Source organism: Podarcis erhardii (genome assembly GCF_964252035.2).
Source record: "Podarcis erhardii genome assembly, chromosome: 3".
Taxonomy (NCBI): Eukaryota; Metazoa; Chordata; class Lepidosauria; order Squamata; family Lacertidae; genus Podarcis; species Podarcis erhardii.
This window is the reverse complement of record NC_138507.1, coordinates 40,483,543-40,501,788: the sequence shown is the minus strand read 5'-3', so window position 1 is coordinate 40,501,788 and position 18,246 is coordinate 40,483,543. Positions and strand designations below refer to the sequence as shown.

General features: G+C 42.7%; 1 protein-coding gene across 1 annotated transcript in view; it reads right to left on the bottom strand.

The window, feature by feature from the left end:
• Nucleotides 1-18,246, bottom strand: part of TTK (TTK protein kinase) — a 208,864-nt gene that overhangs the window by 119,407 nt on the left and 71,211 nt on the right. The gene's annotated exons all lie outside the window — the stretch shown is intronic.

Here is an 18,246-nt window from a genome sequence, read left to right as displayed (position 1 = left end):
TAACTTTGTATACCATTATTCTCTCAGTGCCTCCACTGCTGTGGAGAATTCCTTGCACTCGGAATTGCTGATTCCATCTGCTCAATGAGGCCAACAAACCTTAAAGATCATTGTTTTCAAGGAAGAGAGCAAAAGGCAAACCAGAGGAAGAGCTGGGATGTTTTAACCGTTGCCTGTGTTTACAGTGCAAACCAAACTATTGTTGTGGAATAAGATGGGCATGGTAGCAATTAACCACTCTCCTCCTTGTACAATTGTTAACTGCATAAGGGCAATGATTGAATAGGGCTCCTGTCTCTAATTCTACATCTCAAATATTTTATATCCTCCCTTTAACTCCTTAAAAAGGACTTCTGAAGGCAACCATAAAAAATATAAGCATAGCCAAAAAATAAAACCAATGGCTTTAAAGCAGAGTTATTAAAGTATAGTCAACCAGCAGAAAGTCATGCAGATATTGCAAGCCACGGGAATGGCTGTAATAATAATAATAATAATAATAATAATAATAATAATAATAATAATGTAGTGTGTGTGTGTGTTTTGTCTCCCTGAAGACTTGGATGGGCTTCTTTCTGTACAAATCAAAATGAAAATTCCATCTGTGGCCAACGCCATATCATTACATGCATGCATCCTCAAGTAAGTACAAAAATATAATTTGGGCATCAGTCCTAAGGATGCTTTCACAGCAATGTGAGCCACCCACATGAAACTGATATAAAGTATTGCCAGGAGCTGTTTATAGCAAATTTATGTTCAGAACCATGGAGAGCATCATACTGTATGTACCATGCTTTCAGATATTAACAAATTGAAGGGCCAAAGCATATTGACAATCAGTAACAACTATTTTTAATGAAATGTTTCAGTTTCAGGCATGAGCAGCAGAACATTTATTACACCTTCTAAATAATACACAGGGTGACATGACTATTAGAAAGCATCAAGCCCAGATACTGTATATATCAACTCCAGAAAGAATATACGTATGCTAAAATGTTGAAACAAACTCAAGCAGCAAAAAAAAACACCCCAAGAATTGATTAGGTAACTCTGGGAACAATTGGATATCATTAAATTAGCTGGCACAATACACCCATATAAAATAATAAAGGGAGAAATGGATAACTGGAAACTCACAATTCTATATGTATAAAAGAGAATTGGAAATAACAGACTTAAGGACAGGCTTTGCTGCTATAAAAAAATCCAATGTGTGTGTGTGCGGTAATTATTAGAACTGGCTATTTGACCATTTAATGAAATATTTATATTAATTAATACTTGAGTTTTAATGAGGTGTTTCATGATATCTATATTAACAAGTATGTAATTCTAGTTAATTATTAATAAGTGAATTTATTTCTAAACAAATTAATACAGCATGGATTTCACACATAAGAAGCACATTATCAGAGATCAGACCAAATGATTCCACCCAGCTATCACCCCAAATTTGTCCTTTTTTTGCATTTTCGAATAAATGTAGTTCCGTTGCATTTTTTAAATATAAATCCAAGTTACTACATAATGAATGTTAGGGGATTTTTTGGGAATGCCAGTAAGTGATGGGGAGCAGTGTTTCTAGCACCCAGAAACCCCAAGATTTGTCTGCTTTTACATACACTTCTCTCGGTAAGAGTGTCTTGGGCTGAACTGTGATGCAAGGAAACAGCTGGAAAGTTGTTTGTGTAGCATGGCATGCACCTATTTGTTCAGTATTTCTTCAGGAAGGGAATCCTTTTAAAAAGAGGACCAGCACCACCACCCCGGCTACATTTTAAAATGTTTCCAATTAACACATTTGTTCTGCACCAGATATGAAAGAATCTCTCTCTTTCTCTCTCTCTCTGTTAACGTACTGCTCTGTGCTTTGTCGAGGGAGCAGGGAGGAATAAAAACCGCTGCGGAATGTTCTCCCGATCTGGAGTTTGCAGTAACCAGTGCCTCTTCACCTCCATTATAAATTGATAACTAACTTTTTAAAACTTCGCTGTCCCAGATCTCATTCTGCTTCTCGGTGTCACGGCATTTTCTGGGTAAAGAAAGAGACGGTCATTGTATCAATAGCTATATAAAAGAAGCCTTTTCACAGCAACTGTGCTGATTATGCTTCTAACAGAACCTTGGATATTTATAGGCCACAAATGTGGGTGGAATAAAGTGCTGAACTGAATGTGAGAAAAGTCATTGTACATCAGCGGGGAAGCGAAAACACCTGACTTTCAGACCGCAGTCCTTAACACACTAACTAGCAGTGGAGGCAATGATACATGCCAATGTCCCACCAGCCTCTGTCTGCCTTCAGCCAGCCCCCACCTGCCTTCTTACTTACAGCCAATCCAGGGCAGCTTCCCCACTGAGCCTCTTGGGCTTGCTGATCGGAAGGTCAGCAGTTCAAATCCTCACAATGGGGTGAGCTCTCGCTGTTCTGCCCCAGCTCCTGCCAACCTAGCAGTTTGAAAGCACGCCAGTGCAAGTAGATAAATAGGTACCACTGCGGCGGAAAGGTAAACGGCATTTCCATGCGCTCTGGCTTCCGTTACCATGTTCCATGGCACCAGAAGCGGTATAGTCATGCTGGCCACATAACCTGTCTGTGGACAAATGCCGGCTCCCTTGGCCTGAAAGCGAGATGAGCGCCACACCTCATAGTTGCCTTTGAATGGACTTAACCGTCCAGGGGTCCTTTACATTTACTTTAGATTTGAAGCATATCGCTTCCCTCAGGGAATCCTGGGAACAGCTCCCAGGATTCTTTGTGGGGGAGCCACGGCTATTAAAGTGCTATAAATGTTTAAATGTATGGTGTGGCTCATAGATTCATCTAGACCAACCCCTTGCAACGCAAGAATATTTTGCCCGATGTAGGGCTCAAACCCATGACCTTGAGATGAATAGAGTCTCATGCTGAGCCTCAGTGTTGCCCTGTAAAACTCAGCTGGGATGAGGATGGGGACAAAGCTAGAACTAGTTGGCTCTGCCTGTCATTCTCTCTGGCGCCACCTACTGTTGACCTTCCTGCCTACCCATCCCAGTGGGCACCAGCCTCTGCTACCTTTGAGGGAGTAAGTGCCTTTGACTACAGTGGGACTTACTTGAGTAAACATAGGCAGGATTCAATTGAGAGTTAGGGAGGAAAGGGAGAGAAAAAGGAAGAGGGGAATAGAGACTTGTAGCCAGTAAAGATGAGAGCTAACATAAACAAACTAAAAATCTTCTTGGCTAATGAGTATGCACCGAAGCTACTGAGAAAGTAGTAACACATGGCTAGATCAATGTTTAATGAGGTCAGTTTGAGAGCTGCTTATATAATCTGAGTGTAAAAGCTGCAGCATTGGCAAAGCAGATGTCTCCCCTTTTTTGCATTTACCACTATTCAAGACAGCAAAAACATACAGTATATTTTAAATATCAGCCCTCCCCCCCCCTGCAGTGTCAGACATAATTAAAAAGTGTGAGAGTGAAAAGAAGCCCCCCCCCCTTCCCGGCCTTTTTAAGAGGTAGTTTGGATGAATAGTATGGAAATGTCAAAGGGGAACAGGATAAAAACATTGAATAAATGAATAAATTCAATGTTTTTATCCTGTTCCCCTTTGACATTTCCATACTATTCAAAATATACTTTAAATATACTTTCGCAGTGGCTCCAGGCAGTGCCTTCAGAAACCCCTGTGGCGATTGTTTCTTCTGGTCTCACTGCATTATTTTCTTTATTACTTGTAGTCCATGACGCAACTGGCCATGCTGTGTCTAGCTCAGGAATTCACTTTGGCCTTTTCTACAGCTATTTTCATGAATCAGACATTCTTAAAGCTGAGTCGTAAGGATGAATGCAAATTAGGGGCATAACCCACGCCCATAAATGGGGCAGCTGTCCACATGTTGCAGGGAATGAATTCCATAGGTTCCCCCCTTCCCTCTTGTGGTGTGCACATAGCAGTGCACTGGTTTGTTATGAAGATTCATGAGAGTGCTGGGCAAACACCTCCCATGTTCCCATCCACTCCTCCCTCTCGCCTGATGCAAGTTCTTCAAGTTGGAACACATAATGTCCACACACTCTAGAAGAGAAGAAAACAACTCTGTTTATGCGGATACCTTTCTGTGTGCATAGTTGCATCTGGGTGAGTCTTTGGATTGTGCTGAACTTCTTTTAAAAAATAAGGGAACCAGCCAGAAATGGGATTAACTTACACTACTGTTTTCCCCAATTTGCCTCCACAAGATGTGGGAAACCTGGCAAACTTTGAGGCCCAGTGGCCTTTCACCACACCAGGACTAGGGGGTTTGCCTCACCATATTCTTGAATGTCAGCTTTATTCTGATATTGGAGAACACCTTCCCGAGTCCTTACTAGAGAACATTAAATATTGGAGGTTAAAAGCAGGGGAAATAGCTTTCTGTTGCAAGGAACTAATCAGTGGTTGACTTGGAAGTAGCTACTTTTTTGGTAAAGGCCTCCAGCACCAGGAGATTTTGGGTTTTAAGAGTCTAAATTCATTCTGGTATGTTTCTCCCCTATTTTAATGCATTTTTAAAATTTAGATTATTTTTGTTTCATGTTTTACAAAACTATGTTTTTGCGTATACTTTTAAGCATATTTCACTCCTGTATGTTGTTTAGATGTGTTATGGAAAAATCTAGGTGTGAGGCTGCTCAGTCACCCAGCTTGTTGGGCAGAGCCCACGGGTCCCTGCAGAATAAAGGAAGGAGTCCAGCCACCAACCGGAGCAAAGTTTATTGAGCAACAGGTTCAAAGAGGAATTTTGAACCCCGAGGATGGGGTGACAAGGACTTTTCAAAGTTTCTATCTTATCCCAGCATGCCGTTCATTAAGCATCATCACTACATCATTGCTACATCAGAAAAGGGGAGGGTTAACATAGAAGGAATGTGTTGGGGCAACAGGCGGATACGGGATATGTATTGGGAAGTACATTCTAAGCACCTACTACAAAGGGACAATAGAACTTTGGTTTGCATAGTCTGCCACCTGGGCAAGTCCGAAGGAGTGCCTGCTCAGAGATTGACACCTATGAGTACCTTCCTGTGAGTATGTGACCTCCTGCTTGAGGGATTATGGCGGGGACCGAGTGGTTTCCAAGTCCTTGGCCAATGAAGCAAATTGGCAGTGGAATGAAGGAAACTGGCAAAGGAGTCGATTTTATATGATTTTTAAAGCTAGGTAACTTCTCTGAGCTGTCAGGTCGAAAGGATACATTTATGCATAATATTGGTAACATTTAACAACTTTAAAGATGTGCCCACCCCCTGTAATTTCTGTAACAAGATGTATTTTATTTTGTTCTCTCCTGATATGGTCTTCACAGAGTAGTTCAGTAAGTTCTGGTCTATTAATTGGGCTGAATCATTTCAGCATAGGCAGCCCACTTTCCCTCAGAAGCCCAGGTTCGTGAAGTACCAACACTGAAATAGCCTCCTGCTTACTTGGACGCTGAAGTGCCCTTAACCCCTTCTTACACCATGCAAGATGCTTTCGTACAACTTCATCCCACCTTGGTGGAGTCCCATTTCAAGGCCCAGCATTGCACGGTTAGCAGCGAGCCTAGATGCTATCAGCCGCTTTTGGGTATCAGCTGCTTTCGAGTGTGTACTTCTGATTGGTTTGCAGGGAGGTAGTCCGATGTCTCATCAAGCAGTTATTATTCCACACCTCCTGGTGCATTTCCTCATCACTTTCCTTATTGCAAAAAATATATATAAATGGTCCAGTTTTGTGGGAAAGCGGATTTGTTGTGCAAGGGCATCATATCAGCTGCACAACCTGAATTTGCACTTATGTGACCGGACCCCACCCGAAAACAGTAACAGCCTGGAAGTGCTCCAAATAGGTTGCTTCGTATTTTTCTCTTGCCAGGAAAAATGCAGTATGAGTTCTCTCTGCGGAGACCTCCTGATGTTGCCATCACCTTGCAGGAAGCAACACAATTTATCTCCTCATTTGACCTGCCATGCTCAGACATGTATATTCATAACACTTAAGTCACAGTTCATTATATGTAATGCACATTAAATATGGATTAAGATTGTATCTGGTAACATAGGGATCATACACGTGTGGGTTGTTGTTGTTGTTTTAAAAAAAAAGGAGCAGGGACAGCCTATTCACGTAAGTTTTTTTGCTGTGACTCTAGAAAACTAGGTGCACCTGTCGAACCAGATAGTTTGAGCACAGAGGAGTCTTCCCTCAAGGCCACAGTGAAACCCTGGGAAGAGTTAGGCAAAGCTAATCATGGGTACAAGTCTAGACAATCATCTAATGCAACTCCTTGCTCCTCGGCCTCCTTTGGTAAGTGCAGCGCAAGACTCTGACACTGCTCCAGCGTCAAACACGCAACCGCACACCCAGAAGCTGAAGTCCAAAGTTCTCCACATTGGTTTCTCTGACCCAAATACCCTCTTCAGCTGCATTCTCTCTCTAATGCAGAGGAGAAAGGTGCCATCTTGTGCCCAAGGCTGAGGGGGTCCAGCATGCACCATGTGCATGCAACGTCTTGCACACAACACGCAACACATGCACAATGCTGCATCATTGGGAGGAGCTCAAGTGCGGAGCCCAGTATGGCATAGCTTCAATGGCTGGTGGTTCCTTCTCTCGCATGCTCTCTCATGACAACCTAGCAGTTCAAAATCATGCCAGTGCAAGTAGATAAATAGGTACCACTGTGGCGGGAAGGTAAATGGCATTTCCATGCGCTCTGGTTTCCCTCATGGTGTTCTGTTGCACCAGAAGCAGCTTAGTCAGGCTGGCCACATGACCCAGAAAGCTGTCTGTGGACAAACGCCGGCTCCCTCGGCCTGAAAGCGAGATGAGCGCCGCAACCCCATAGTCACCTTTGACTGGACTTAACCGTCCAGTGATCCTTTACCTTTATTGTAAAGTAAATTTGCATCTTTCTTCACCGTTATATCCCTGAAGCCTAAAAATACACAAGTGGAAACTGTTTTGTTTGTTTGAGGGTTTTTTGCAGGGGGTAGTGGTGGTAAAAGGGAGTTGGAAACCTGGGCCCAAAATACTGTGGACTGCAATACAGTGGTACCCCGGGTTACAAACACTTCAGGTTACAAACTCTGCTAACTGGGAAGTAGTACCTCGAGTTAAGAACTTTACCTCAGGATGAGAACAGAAATCGCGCAGGAGCAGCAGGAGGCCCCATTAGCTAAAGTGGTACCTCAGGTTAAGAACAGTTTCAGGTTAAGAATGGACCTACAGAATAAATTAAGTTCATAACCCAAAGTACCACTTTACCTGTAAAATGTATTGAATATGCAGTTTCTCAAAGGCTGGTTCCTCTGTGTAAAGAGATAATCTCCTATTTCGCTGGGTGCATGTTTTCTGTTCCCTGGTATGCATCAGTCTGCACTCTGCGTCTGTGGAGACATTGTGCCATCTTCTTGTGACTGTTGTGATTTAGGGAAATTAGAGGTGAGTTGCCTGGGAAAGTACAGCAAAGAACATGAACAGAGCAATCCTGTCCTGGAGCTACACCCACTGAGTGGCGTGGACTCACACCCAACACAGCCTTGCACCACTGCAAGCCAGTGATATGCCAACACAGTGAAGATAGGGAAACAGCTGTGGCAATGATGAGCTATGCAGGTGGAACGCCTTTACTGTCATGTCAATGCAAATGTGGAAGGGGAAGGTGGGTGGTGTCTGGGGTGTGGTGGGGGGAAGATCAGAGCTTAGTCAGAATCCACTCTCACTGCCCTACATGCATTTCCCCATCACCTCCCTTATCACAGAAAGTGTAGTCATCAGTGTGTGTGTGTGTGTGTGTGTGTGTGTGTGTGTGTGTGTGTGTGTCTTGGATGATGTCTTTGGTCCCAACCAAGGTTGCGATTTTGTATCTGCAACAATGTAATCTGTAGTAGAAGGAAGTGCTGAAGTGGTCAAACTAGTCTGTTTGTTAAGCTAATACGTCTGGCCAACTCAGTTAGGCATCCACTTACATGTCTAAAGAGTTGGTCAAATTAAGATGCATTACCCCAGAGACATCTGGCTGGAGGCTGCATCATCTTGGAGTATAGCCTTGTGTCTTAGTCTGTCTGGAGTTGAAAAGACACAGAAAGGCTGGACTTGTTCCCTGTGTCGAGACTCAATTATGGCCACCTGGAAGCCTAATGGGGAAGCAAGATCTGTTGGAATGTTAATCCTCCAAGCCCCCACTCCCCAATCTTATGCTTGGGTTATATATATGTATAATCAAAACCACGTAGCCTAAAGACACCACCAACCCTGGGTAAGCATTGGAACGCCAAATGTCTCTCACCACCTGGAGATTGGGGGCATGAAGTGGTGTGATCTTTGCAGGGAGTGGAATTACTGCTCAAGAGCTCCTCCAAATCAACCATCATTGCACAGCCTGAATTTCCCACCGTGTCACTGAGTTCCACCTGAAGATCGCAACAGTCTAGAAGTGCCCTAGTTGAGCAATTTGCTCTTACAGAGATGTAGACTAGAGGTGAACTGAAGCCTTACAAGTCCTTCCTTCCAGTCTTAGCCATCTCAAGCATCATACCCCCCCCCCCAGTGACCTGGATCAAACTCTTTATTTGTTTTTCTGTGTTGCAAATAAATAAATACCTACCTAACTGGAAGGCAAGCGTCATCTTGCCAGGGGTGCTCCCTGATCTCTTGGGCCTTACAGTGGAGCTGGGGGACTTTTCAGCAAGAAGAACAAAGCATCCTGTGGCACCAGAAAGACTTTATTATGGAATAAGTTTTCATAAGCTTCATCCAATTTATGAAGTGTATTCCTGCATTCCAGCTAAATGCATACATGCAGGGCACTGGGGAGGCTGAAAGCAGTGAAATCAGAGGGAAGTGAAATGTAGAAGAGCGCAGACAGTGATGATCATTAGTACTATCTAATTAGCAGTTCTAATTCACAGAACATGTGTTGGTAATGCAGACATCCTAGCACTGATAAACCAATTCGTATTAACAATCATTTGTCTCTGCATTGACCCCCTTAATGTGCTGCATTATAATGAATAGTTTCATGCTGCAGTCTCCCTTTGAAGTTCCTTTGCTCCAGTGTGGGGGGTGCTCCCAAGGCCGCTTCTTCATCAGGTAGTGCAACAACCCCAGTCTCAGCTGGCTCATATCCAAAGCTCAAATCCAGAGCCAGGACAACATTGACAAAATTAATTTTGGGCTCCTACCAAGCACTAGGGAAGACCTTGGGCTTCCTTAGATGATGAACGCTAAATGTTCCTCCAACTGACACTGCTAGCTAAACACTTCTTATCAAAACCAAGGCACATGGCAGCAGAACAAACAGTGGCTGGAGACAGGGCTCCAATTCAACTCAACTCACATTGGGTGCTTGAGCGTCGTCTTATTGTTAACTGTATTTCCAAACAAGGTCACCAGAGGGCCTGGGAGGTAAGAGCACACCCGACAGAAGAATGGGCTGAGCCATGCGCTTAGGCAATGGCACACTTTAATTTACAAGCAAGGACCTATCTGTTGCACCTGCTAGCTGTGACATGCAGGGTGGGCCAAGGGAAGGAGAGGGCAGGGCTCCTGCACCTGCAATAGTTGCAGGACAGGCTACACCTGCTGAAACCTCCTCCACTACGCAGCTACTAAAGGCACAGGAATACTGTCCTCTTGCTCACTTAGCCGCTGGGGGACTGAAAGACTCGACAGATATCCGTGTGCCCATGGCTATCAGTTCTTAGGTTTGTCCATCACTCTGCTTTGCTGGTCTGTTCAGGAAGACCCCATCCAACACCCACAGAGGCACCTCTGTCTGTCCCATGTGGACCAGAGGTGAGGCCTATTGCAGCAGGAGGAGGCAGAAGAGGCGAGTTCCGCCTTCAGTTTTTTAGCAGAGTTTTGAGTGCCTTTGGCGGCTCCTTTCCTGGCAGCTCTGACTCAGACCTTTTCTGGAACAGGCATTTGAAGAAGGGGCGGGCAACCTTCTTGCATGTCTCTTCCAGGAACTCACCCACATTTCCAGGAAACTTTGGGGTAAAAGTGTTGAAAGCACACTGGGCATCTGGGTTCCTCCTACCAGTTTGCTCTCTGCCATGATGGAGAGTTTAGGCAGTCCCTCTGATGCTGCCCCTCTCCCTTCTTCCAGAGCTCCTTTGTCTGGGACATTTTCAAGGTCATTCCCAGAAGTTTCATCTAACACCAGCTGCTAATCCCTACCAGGTTCTGCATCCCATATAGGTAGGGAACAGGATGCAGCAGAGCAGGCCCTAGCAGTCCTCCTTCACACTCCAACAGGAGAAGTTCTTCCTGGAAGCATGCTGCTTCTGCTAACAGTCCCAGAGAAACTTCATGATTGTCTGAAAAGGGATGAATAATGTTTGCCAGTACCCACTGATGTATCTATGAAAAGTAAGAGAAATGTACAGGTGTGTTTTCAGGCAATCAGAAAAGTCACCCGAAATTGTGAGAATTTACATGTGAACATTCACCGAATAAAGTATTGACCATCAACTTTTAGGCAGAACACTGACCGGTATTTCTGTGTTCATTCAGGATTTGGGAAGAAATGCTTTCCAGTGTAGCATAAAAGTAAAGATCAATATGTGACGTGTACCTAAAATGGCTTGGGACCTAAGTCCCTAACATAGCACCTTCCCCAATATCAGCCGTCTCCAACCCTATGGCAGGCACTTAAGGTTTCATTGATGGTGTCCCCACTGGGAGATGCCTGGTTGGAATTGACTTGTGACAGGTCCTTCTCAGTGGTGCTTCCCCATTTGTGGAATGTCCTCGCTGTTGAGGTGCACCTGCCTCCCTCATGCCTGGTTTCAGGAGGAATTTACCCAAGTGTATGGTGGTTGAAAGACACTGTTCATGGCAAGCCTGCCATCACCGGCAGAGGGAATGTTTTTAACTGTCCTTAGAATGTTCTAAGCAGTTTTAGAAATGCTTTTACTTATTTACTATGCTTTTACTGTTATTGTGTTGGTTGCCTTGGACTTCTTTGGGAGGTACGGCAGGATATAAAATAAAGGAACCAAGGAACGAACAAATGAATAAGTAAATGTATAGCTAAGTGATCAGCTTTATCATTTGAACTAGGCATCTACATTTTCCTCCAGGAAAACTATACTGGGGGGAGGGGCTGAGTGGGCAGGGTTCACTTGACATTTGTGGTATAATTTGCAACTGCAATTTTTTTGCCAGCCTATAGAACTGTTAAAAGTATGACAAGAGAAGAAATGGAAAGGGGGGGGGGGAATATTGGATTATATGAGCGCTGAGACATTACTGCTAAGTAGATTCTATCTGGTAGTGTGTAAATGTGGACTAAAACCCAGTCTCAGGGGGCAGGGATGGGGAAATCCTCTAATTAAAAGAGTTTGAAGATAGAGCAGTAGGAGGCTGCTTCTTACGTGTGCACACAAACACACACGACAAATGCATGTTTGCAAATATTATTCAGATATACATTGCTGAGAGTTGGGGTTGACTGCAGCTTCACACCACCTTTTTACGTATGGTGGCAAGCATATGTTTGCGAATCATGTACTGGATGTAATATCATGCGATTTCTGGAATGGTTTCTGTGTATCCACTAATGAAGTACCGCCATGGTTTTCCAAACAGGAACGTGCTTTTTTTCTGTAGCCCTCTAGATGTCAGCATCACACAATTCATTTCACCTAAACAAATAACAGGAAGGGGTGGAATCCATGCCTAATGTATCACCTTTGGCCAGTGCTTTTTAACCAAGGGTTACATTGAAGGAGTTTGAGTTGTCTGGTTTGAGAGAGAGAAACCACCTATAATTTTCTAAGCTGTTTGTATACTCAGAACAGATTTCGGAGTAAATTCATAGAGTTATCTCCACCCCCCACCAATTGCTTTGCAGTTGTAGTGTGGTAGGAACCAGTGGAACCGAGTTGTGTGAAGGGATTCTTCATTGTACCATTTGCATAGTGTTGCATCGTTCTGGACTGGACCCTTCCTAAATCCACAACGACGATAGAGTCCATTTCAGGTTGCACTACTTACCGATAGTTCCATTGGGTTCCACATGTGTGCACCAACACGTGCACAGTTTTTACATATGACTGTAAAAGAGAGGGTACTTTTTTCTGTATCCATGAAAGAAAAAGACACCATGTGCAAGATTGCCCTGAGGCAACTGGATTAGTAGCAACGGATGTGAGAAGCTTGCAACTCATGCTCCCTTGCCCCATTCCCTAGATAGAGCATATATTGTTTGCCCCAATCTTCTTTTGGAGCCTCCCTGTGGAGAGGATATTCTCACTGGAGGAAGATTTTTCCATTCTTCCTGTCTGCAAAGCCCCAAACTAGGTCAGGAGCAAAGAAGATCAAGAGCAGTAGTTTGTGGTCCGTGGAACTTTAGGAAGAACTTCCTGACAGTAAGAGCTGTTTGACAGTGGAATTTGCTGCCAAGGAGTGTGGTGGAGTCTCCTTCTTTGGAGGTCTTTAAGCAGAGGCTTGACAACCATATGTCAGGAGTGCTCTGATGGTGTTTCCTGCTTGGCAGGGGGTTGGACTCGATGGCCCTTGTGGTCTCTTCCAATTCTATGATTCTATGATTCTCCAGCCCTTTCTCCTTTGGGGCCGTGACAGTTTCCAGGCTAAGATAAGAGCGCCCACTTACGCTAATGCAATAGTTTTCAGACTATCATTTGAGTGTGTGATAGATATCTACCTTTTATTTAATGTAAATGTGTTTCCCAACGTGAAATGTCTTATGTGACAGAGTCATGCCTTCCCTCAAACTACAGTGGTACCTCGGGTTACATATGCTTCAGGTTACATACACTTCAGGTTAAAGACTCTGCTAACCCAGAAATAGTGCTTCAGGTTAAGAACTTTGCTTCAGGATGAGAAATTGTACTCTGGCAGCGCGGCAGCAGCAGGAGGCCCCATTAGCTAAAGTGGTGCTTCAGGTTAAGAATAGTTTCAGGTTAAGTACAGACCTCTGGTACAAATTAAGTACTTAACCCGAGGTACCACTGTACTGTGTTTTGTTTGTGGGACAAAACAAGACTTCTCACTCCGCACTGCTTAGTGCCACTCTTGTTGCAGTCTGAAGAGCTCTGTAGCCTCCAGAGGTACTTCCTGTCTGGCTATTGACCAAGGTCTATACTCCAGAGTCCCAGGACCACTGGCCAGCTGACTCCCCTACAACAGGGGTCACCAGTAGGCTCAACCCATCCATTTCTATTTCTATTTTGCATTTAATTCTAGCCTTGTACTTTGTATTCGGGTTATTTCTCCCCCCCCTTCCCCTCTTCTAAAGCCTATGGGACTCACATGTAGAAATTCTGGCCCTCTAGTCTCTGGTGCTTTTAAACCAACCAAATGTTATTCTGCATCCAGAGAACACATGGTTCCCATATCAACCAAATGCAGAACTTTTCTCCACCCCGTAACTGCGCCGCTAGGAGATATGCTCAACTGTTCCATTCAACTTTCCCAGAGAAGAATGGGAAAGCACCACTTGATCATATGGCAGACATCTCAAGGTTGTTCCTTTATCACAGTTCTAAATGGTGAAGTAATACTTCCCTTATATTAATAGATAAGAGTGCCAACTACTACATGACTTATGTCAGTGCAATTCAGTTGCCAGGGCAGCTACAACTGAATTGTGAGGCTCTTTTATACATCTACAAGGATGGATAAAAATCCATATATATATGGATTTTTATCCATCCTTGTGTGTGTGTGTGTGTGTGTGTATCCATTAAGTTTGAAGATAACCCAATTTAATATTCAAGGTAATTAAAGCATATAAAATTCTATAGGCATAATCTCTTAAAACTGAATCCATTTCCATCTATCAAACATTTTGAGTTAAAGTCTGCTTTCCTGCACGAAATAACAAACCCAGAGGCAATTATATGTGGATTTTTGTGGTGAAGTATTTTAAATACACACAATAGGTAAACTGTATTGGTTATTGCAGAAATCATGATCTCAATTCAATGGTCCCTGGAGTCCCAAAGGCTGCAGGATTTTTTCCCTTTGTGGGCTGCTTTGCCCAGGTATGCCCCAAACTTCAGGGACATTTATCATGGAGAAATACTCCATGCATAATACCATACTGCACAATCTTACCATCCCTTGCTCCTGAGCATTTCAGTCTGCAAGCAAGCGGCCTTGCTGACTGCCCTCACATGTATGCACCCAAAGCAATCCTTTGTTTCACAACTGCTCCCTGAAGCATATATACATTTTGTAGATCAAACGACGTGTGCATTGCATTCACGGTGATTTTGGATTATGTTCCCGAATAGAATGAAGGCTATATTTAGCGACAAACCTCTTTCTACGTCCAAAAGAGCTGAACTGAAGCAGCGGCAAATCATGTTTTGTTGCACTGAGGGCTTTGCTCAAGCAGCTTCTTGACAATACATCTATTAACGCAGCTTGATGAGTTCAAGAAACTGAAAATGTAGGCAGTTTTATAGGAGGCTTACATTGATCTGTGTTTAAATTGGTCTATAACATGAATGTAAAACCTATAACGTGCATCCAAGGTCTTCCTTGCATTCTGTCCACCATTAACAATCTCCCTCTGCTGCAGGCCAAACAGTTTCAAAGAGGATCAGAAGTGCACTTTACTCTCCTTGTAGAAATACCTTTAAGTTTTGCATTTACAGAACAAAGGATGAAGTTATGCTCGTTGCATAAACTAGGGTGGTTGTTGTTGACTTTAGTTTAATCATTACCCGTCTTTCAATACTACTTTGGCATTTACATCTGCCTGAGGGAGATAATAAATGCTAAGTTTTTGTGTAAGAGAGAATTCCTTCTTTGCACTTAAAACACATCCTGATGTGCCACTTCAGATAACCCATTTTAAATCACTGAAATTATTCTTCGAAGCTTTGACAAAAAGCTTTGTGCTGATCACAACTCTTATTCATGTTGCATCACCCAACCAATGACTCAACAGACAGCATATTTTTCACACACACACACACACACACACACACACAAATCTAATGCAAGGATCAGCCAATAGGATTTCTTCCAGTTGCTATTGGACTCCTAATTCCATCATCCCAGGGAGCACAGCCAGTGGTCAAAGATGATGGGAGTTGCAGTCCAACATTTGGAGGGCAGCAAGTTTCCTACTGCTGTCCTAATGCATCTCCCCTTGGTTTTGGAGGCCCCAAAGCTGCAGCAAACATTCAGTGGCACAGTCACATCTATGCCAATCCCTTTTTCTTGTGTAGTAGTTTTTTGTAGCCATCCTTATGTGCCTCTGGGGAGATTTACAGTCTGGAAAGCCAGAACAGTAGCACACAATCCTGCACAAATGATATCTGCAAGGAGGTTTTTCTAGGAGAGGTCATCAACACTTTGAAGGCAGTGGGCATGTTCATAAGTTGTTCTACAAAATGGCTGCTGGAGAGGGTTGCGACTGGCATATCACAAAATGGCTGTTCTCGGATGTGTGTCACCACACAAAATACCGGCACATCTAAACAGCAGAAAGAGAGACAGGAGCACAAAATGGTGTGGGCATGTTCTCCCATCAATGGGAGAAAAGGCATCACATCACCAACCTCCCCCATGCTTGTTCACAGGGAGAGGTTATTTACACCTCTTCATTGTTGAGAACAGGAGGATGGGTGAGTGCCCAGTCCTGGCATCCAATGAAATGTGGGCATGTTTAAGGGGGTGTATTCAATGTAGGAGAGGCTGAGTCAGTGCAAACAGAAACTGAGCAGGAAGAGCAAACAGCCTTGGAGTTCGCTCATGGTTCAAGACGTTTATATTTACAACCACACAAATGTAATTTGGGTGGTGTAGTTGCTAGTTGTACACTGCTTTGTGTGGGCTGTGCTCTAAAAGGAAGAATATTATACTTTGAATAAATATAGACATAAATAAAAGGGAAAGGGGAAATATTTCACATTTGGAAAGCTAAAAAAAAGTGAAGCAAAACCAGTATTTGTGAGGAGTGAATCCCTTCTCAAAGCTAAAAAAAAGAGAAGGGATTCACTCCTCACAAATATTGGTTTTGCTTCACAGAATAAATTAAAGTCACCAGCTGGAAATCTGAAAATAACACCAAGGATCTTTTTTAAAAAATGTTTATCAATAGCAGCTTATTTTAGACTGCTTTGCGAAAATAATTTCACACACAAGATACCTTTTTGCAAACTCATGAAATCAACTGGGTGCCACTTTTTCTCTGCTCTCCTAAGAAAGCTTTTGCCAGTTTAAAACACTCTTCTTCCTGGGGCTTGTTTTAGAAAGTGATGTACTCTTAAATAAATATACTCCTGCAATCCTAGACAAGACTACTCAGAAGCAGCTCCCACTGATTTCAATGGGGCCAATTTCTGACAAGTGGCTATGGGTTTGAAGCAGAACAACACAATCCTACACATGTTTACTCAAAAGCAAACCCCTCTGTTTAATGGCACTTGCTCCTAATAAGTAAAGTATTTTCTGTTAGCATGAGACACCAAATTACAAAGTCTACAAAACACATAGGAGATCAAATTTGAAGCTTTCCTTGTCTGGTCGAATTGTGGTCATAAAGATGAATGTTTTGCCTAGAATGTTGTTCTTGTTTCAAACATTACAAATTGTGGACAAGATGGACTGTTTCAAGAAGTGGCAGAAAGATATTTCTAAATTTGTCTGGCAGGGCAAGAAACCCAGAATAAAATATAAGATTTTAACTGATGCAAAGGAAAGGGGGGGTTTTGCCCTGCCAGACTTTAAACTTTACTATGAATCAGCAGCTTTTTGCTGGTTGAAAGACTGGCTGCTCCTTGAGAACACAGACATTTTGGACTTAGAAGGTTTTAACAATTTTTTGGGGTGGCATGCATATTTGTGGTATGACAAGGTGAAAGCACACAAAGCTTTTAAAAATCGTATTGTCAGGAAAGCATTATATAATGTCTGGACAAAATATAAAGATTTGTTGGAAAACAAAACTCCAAGGTGGTTGTCGCCAATGGAGGCAAAGGCAGTGAAAAGGCTTAATATGGAATCTAATTGGCCGAAATATTGGGAAATTCTAGAACAAGAAGGGGATAAAATGAAACTAAAAGATAAAGTGAGAAACTAAAAGATAAAGTGCGAGACTGGCTTCATTATTATCAAATAATGGAGGCTTTTAAGTTGGACAGGAAAACTGGCTTCCAGGTGGAAAAATCAAAATTGGAAACAGAACTGTTAGAATCCAAAACTGGGAATTTGTCAAAAATGTATAACTTGCTGTTGAAATGGAATACGCAGGATGAAACGGTTAAATCAGCTATGATTAAGTGGGCTCAAGATATTGGACATAACATTATGTTTGCTGACTGGGAAAGGTTGTGGACCACCGGTATGAAATTTACGGCATGTAACGCCTTGAGAGAGAATATTATGAAAATGATTTATAGGTGGTACATGACCCCAGTCAAGCTTGCAAAGATCTACCACTTTTCAGACAATAAATGTTGGAAATGTAAAGAAAATGAAGGTACATTCTTTCACCTTTGGTGGACGTGCCCAAGGATTAAGGCTTTCTGGGAGATGATATATAATGAAATGAAAAAGGTATTTAAATATACCTTCCTGAAGAAACCAGAGGCTTTTCTCCTGGGTATGGTCAGCCAAGGGGTGCTAAAGAAGGACAGAATACTTTTGATGTATGCTACAACAGCAGCAAGAATACTAATCGCAAAGTATTGGAAGACACAAGATCTACCCACCTTGGAAGAATGGCAGATGAAGATGATAGACTACATGGGACTGGCAGAGATGACTGGCAGAATCCGGGACCAGGGGAAAGAGACGGTGGAGGAAGATTGGAAGAAATTCAAGGATTACCTTAGGAAACATTGTAAAATTAATGAATGCTAGAAAGACATGGGTTTAGAAGTTAAGTGGTTTTCAGCGGTAATGATTAAATAAAAACAAAAGAAAGGTTAAAAATTAAATTGAGAATAGGGGAAAGGATTTGCTGATTTGATAAATGGAAATTAGAATACAGAAAGGGGAGGTATGAGGAGGTCGGGAAAGTAAGTTACAAGAAAAAAAGAGATTGAAATTATACTTGTTTTTGTTTGTGTTGTATTGTTGTTTTGTTTATGTGAAAAAATTGAAAATTTTAATAAATATTATCTTAAAAAAAAAAACACACAGGAGAGGCCACAACCATTTCTGTGAGGTCACACTTAGAGACGACACAGCCTTTTAAGGGACAGATGAGATATGCCAACAGAATGTGACAAACACACACAAGCCA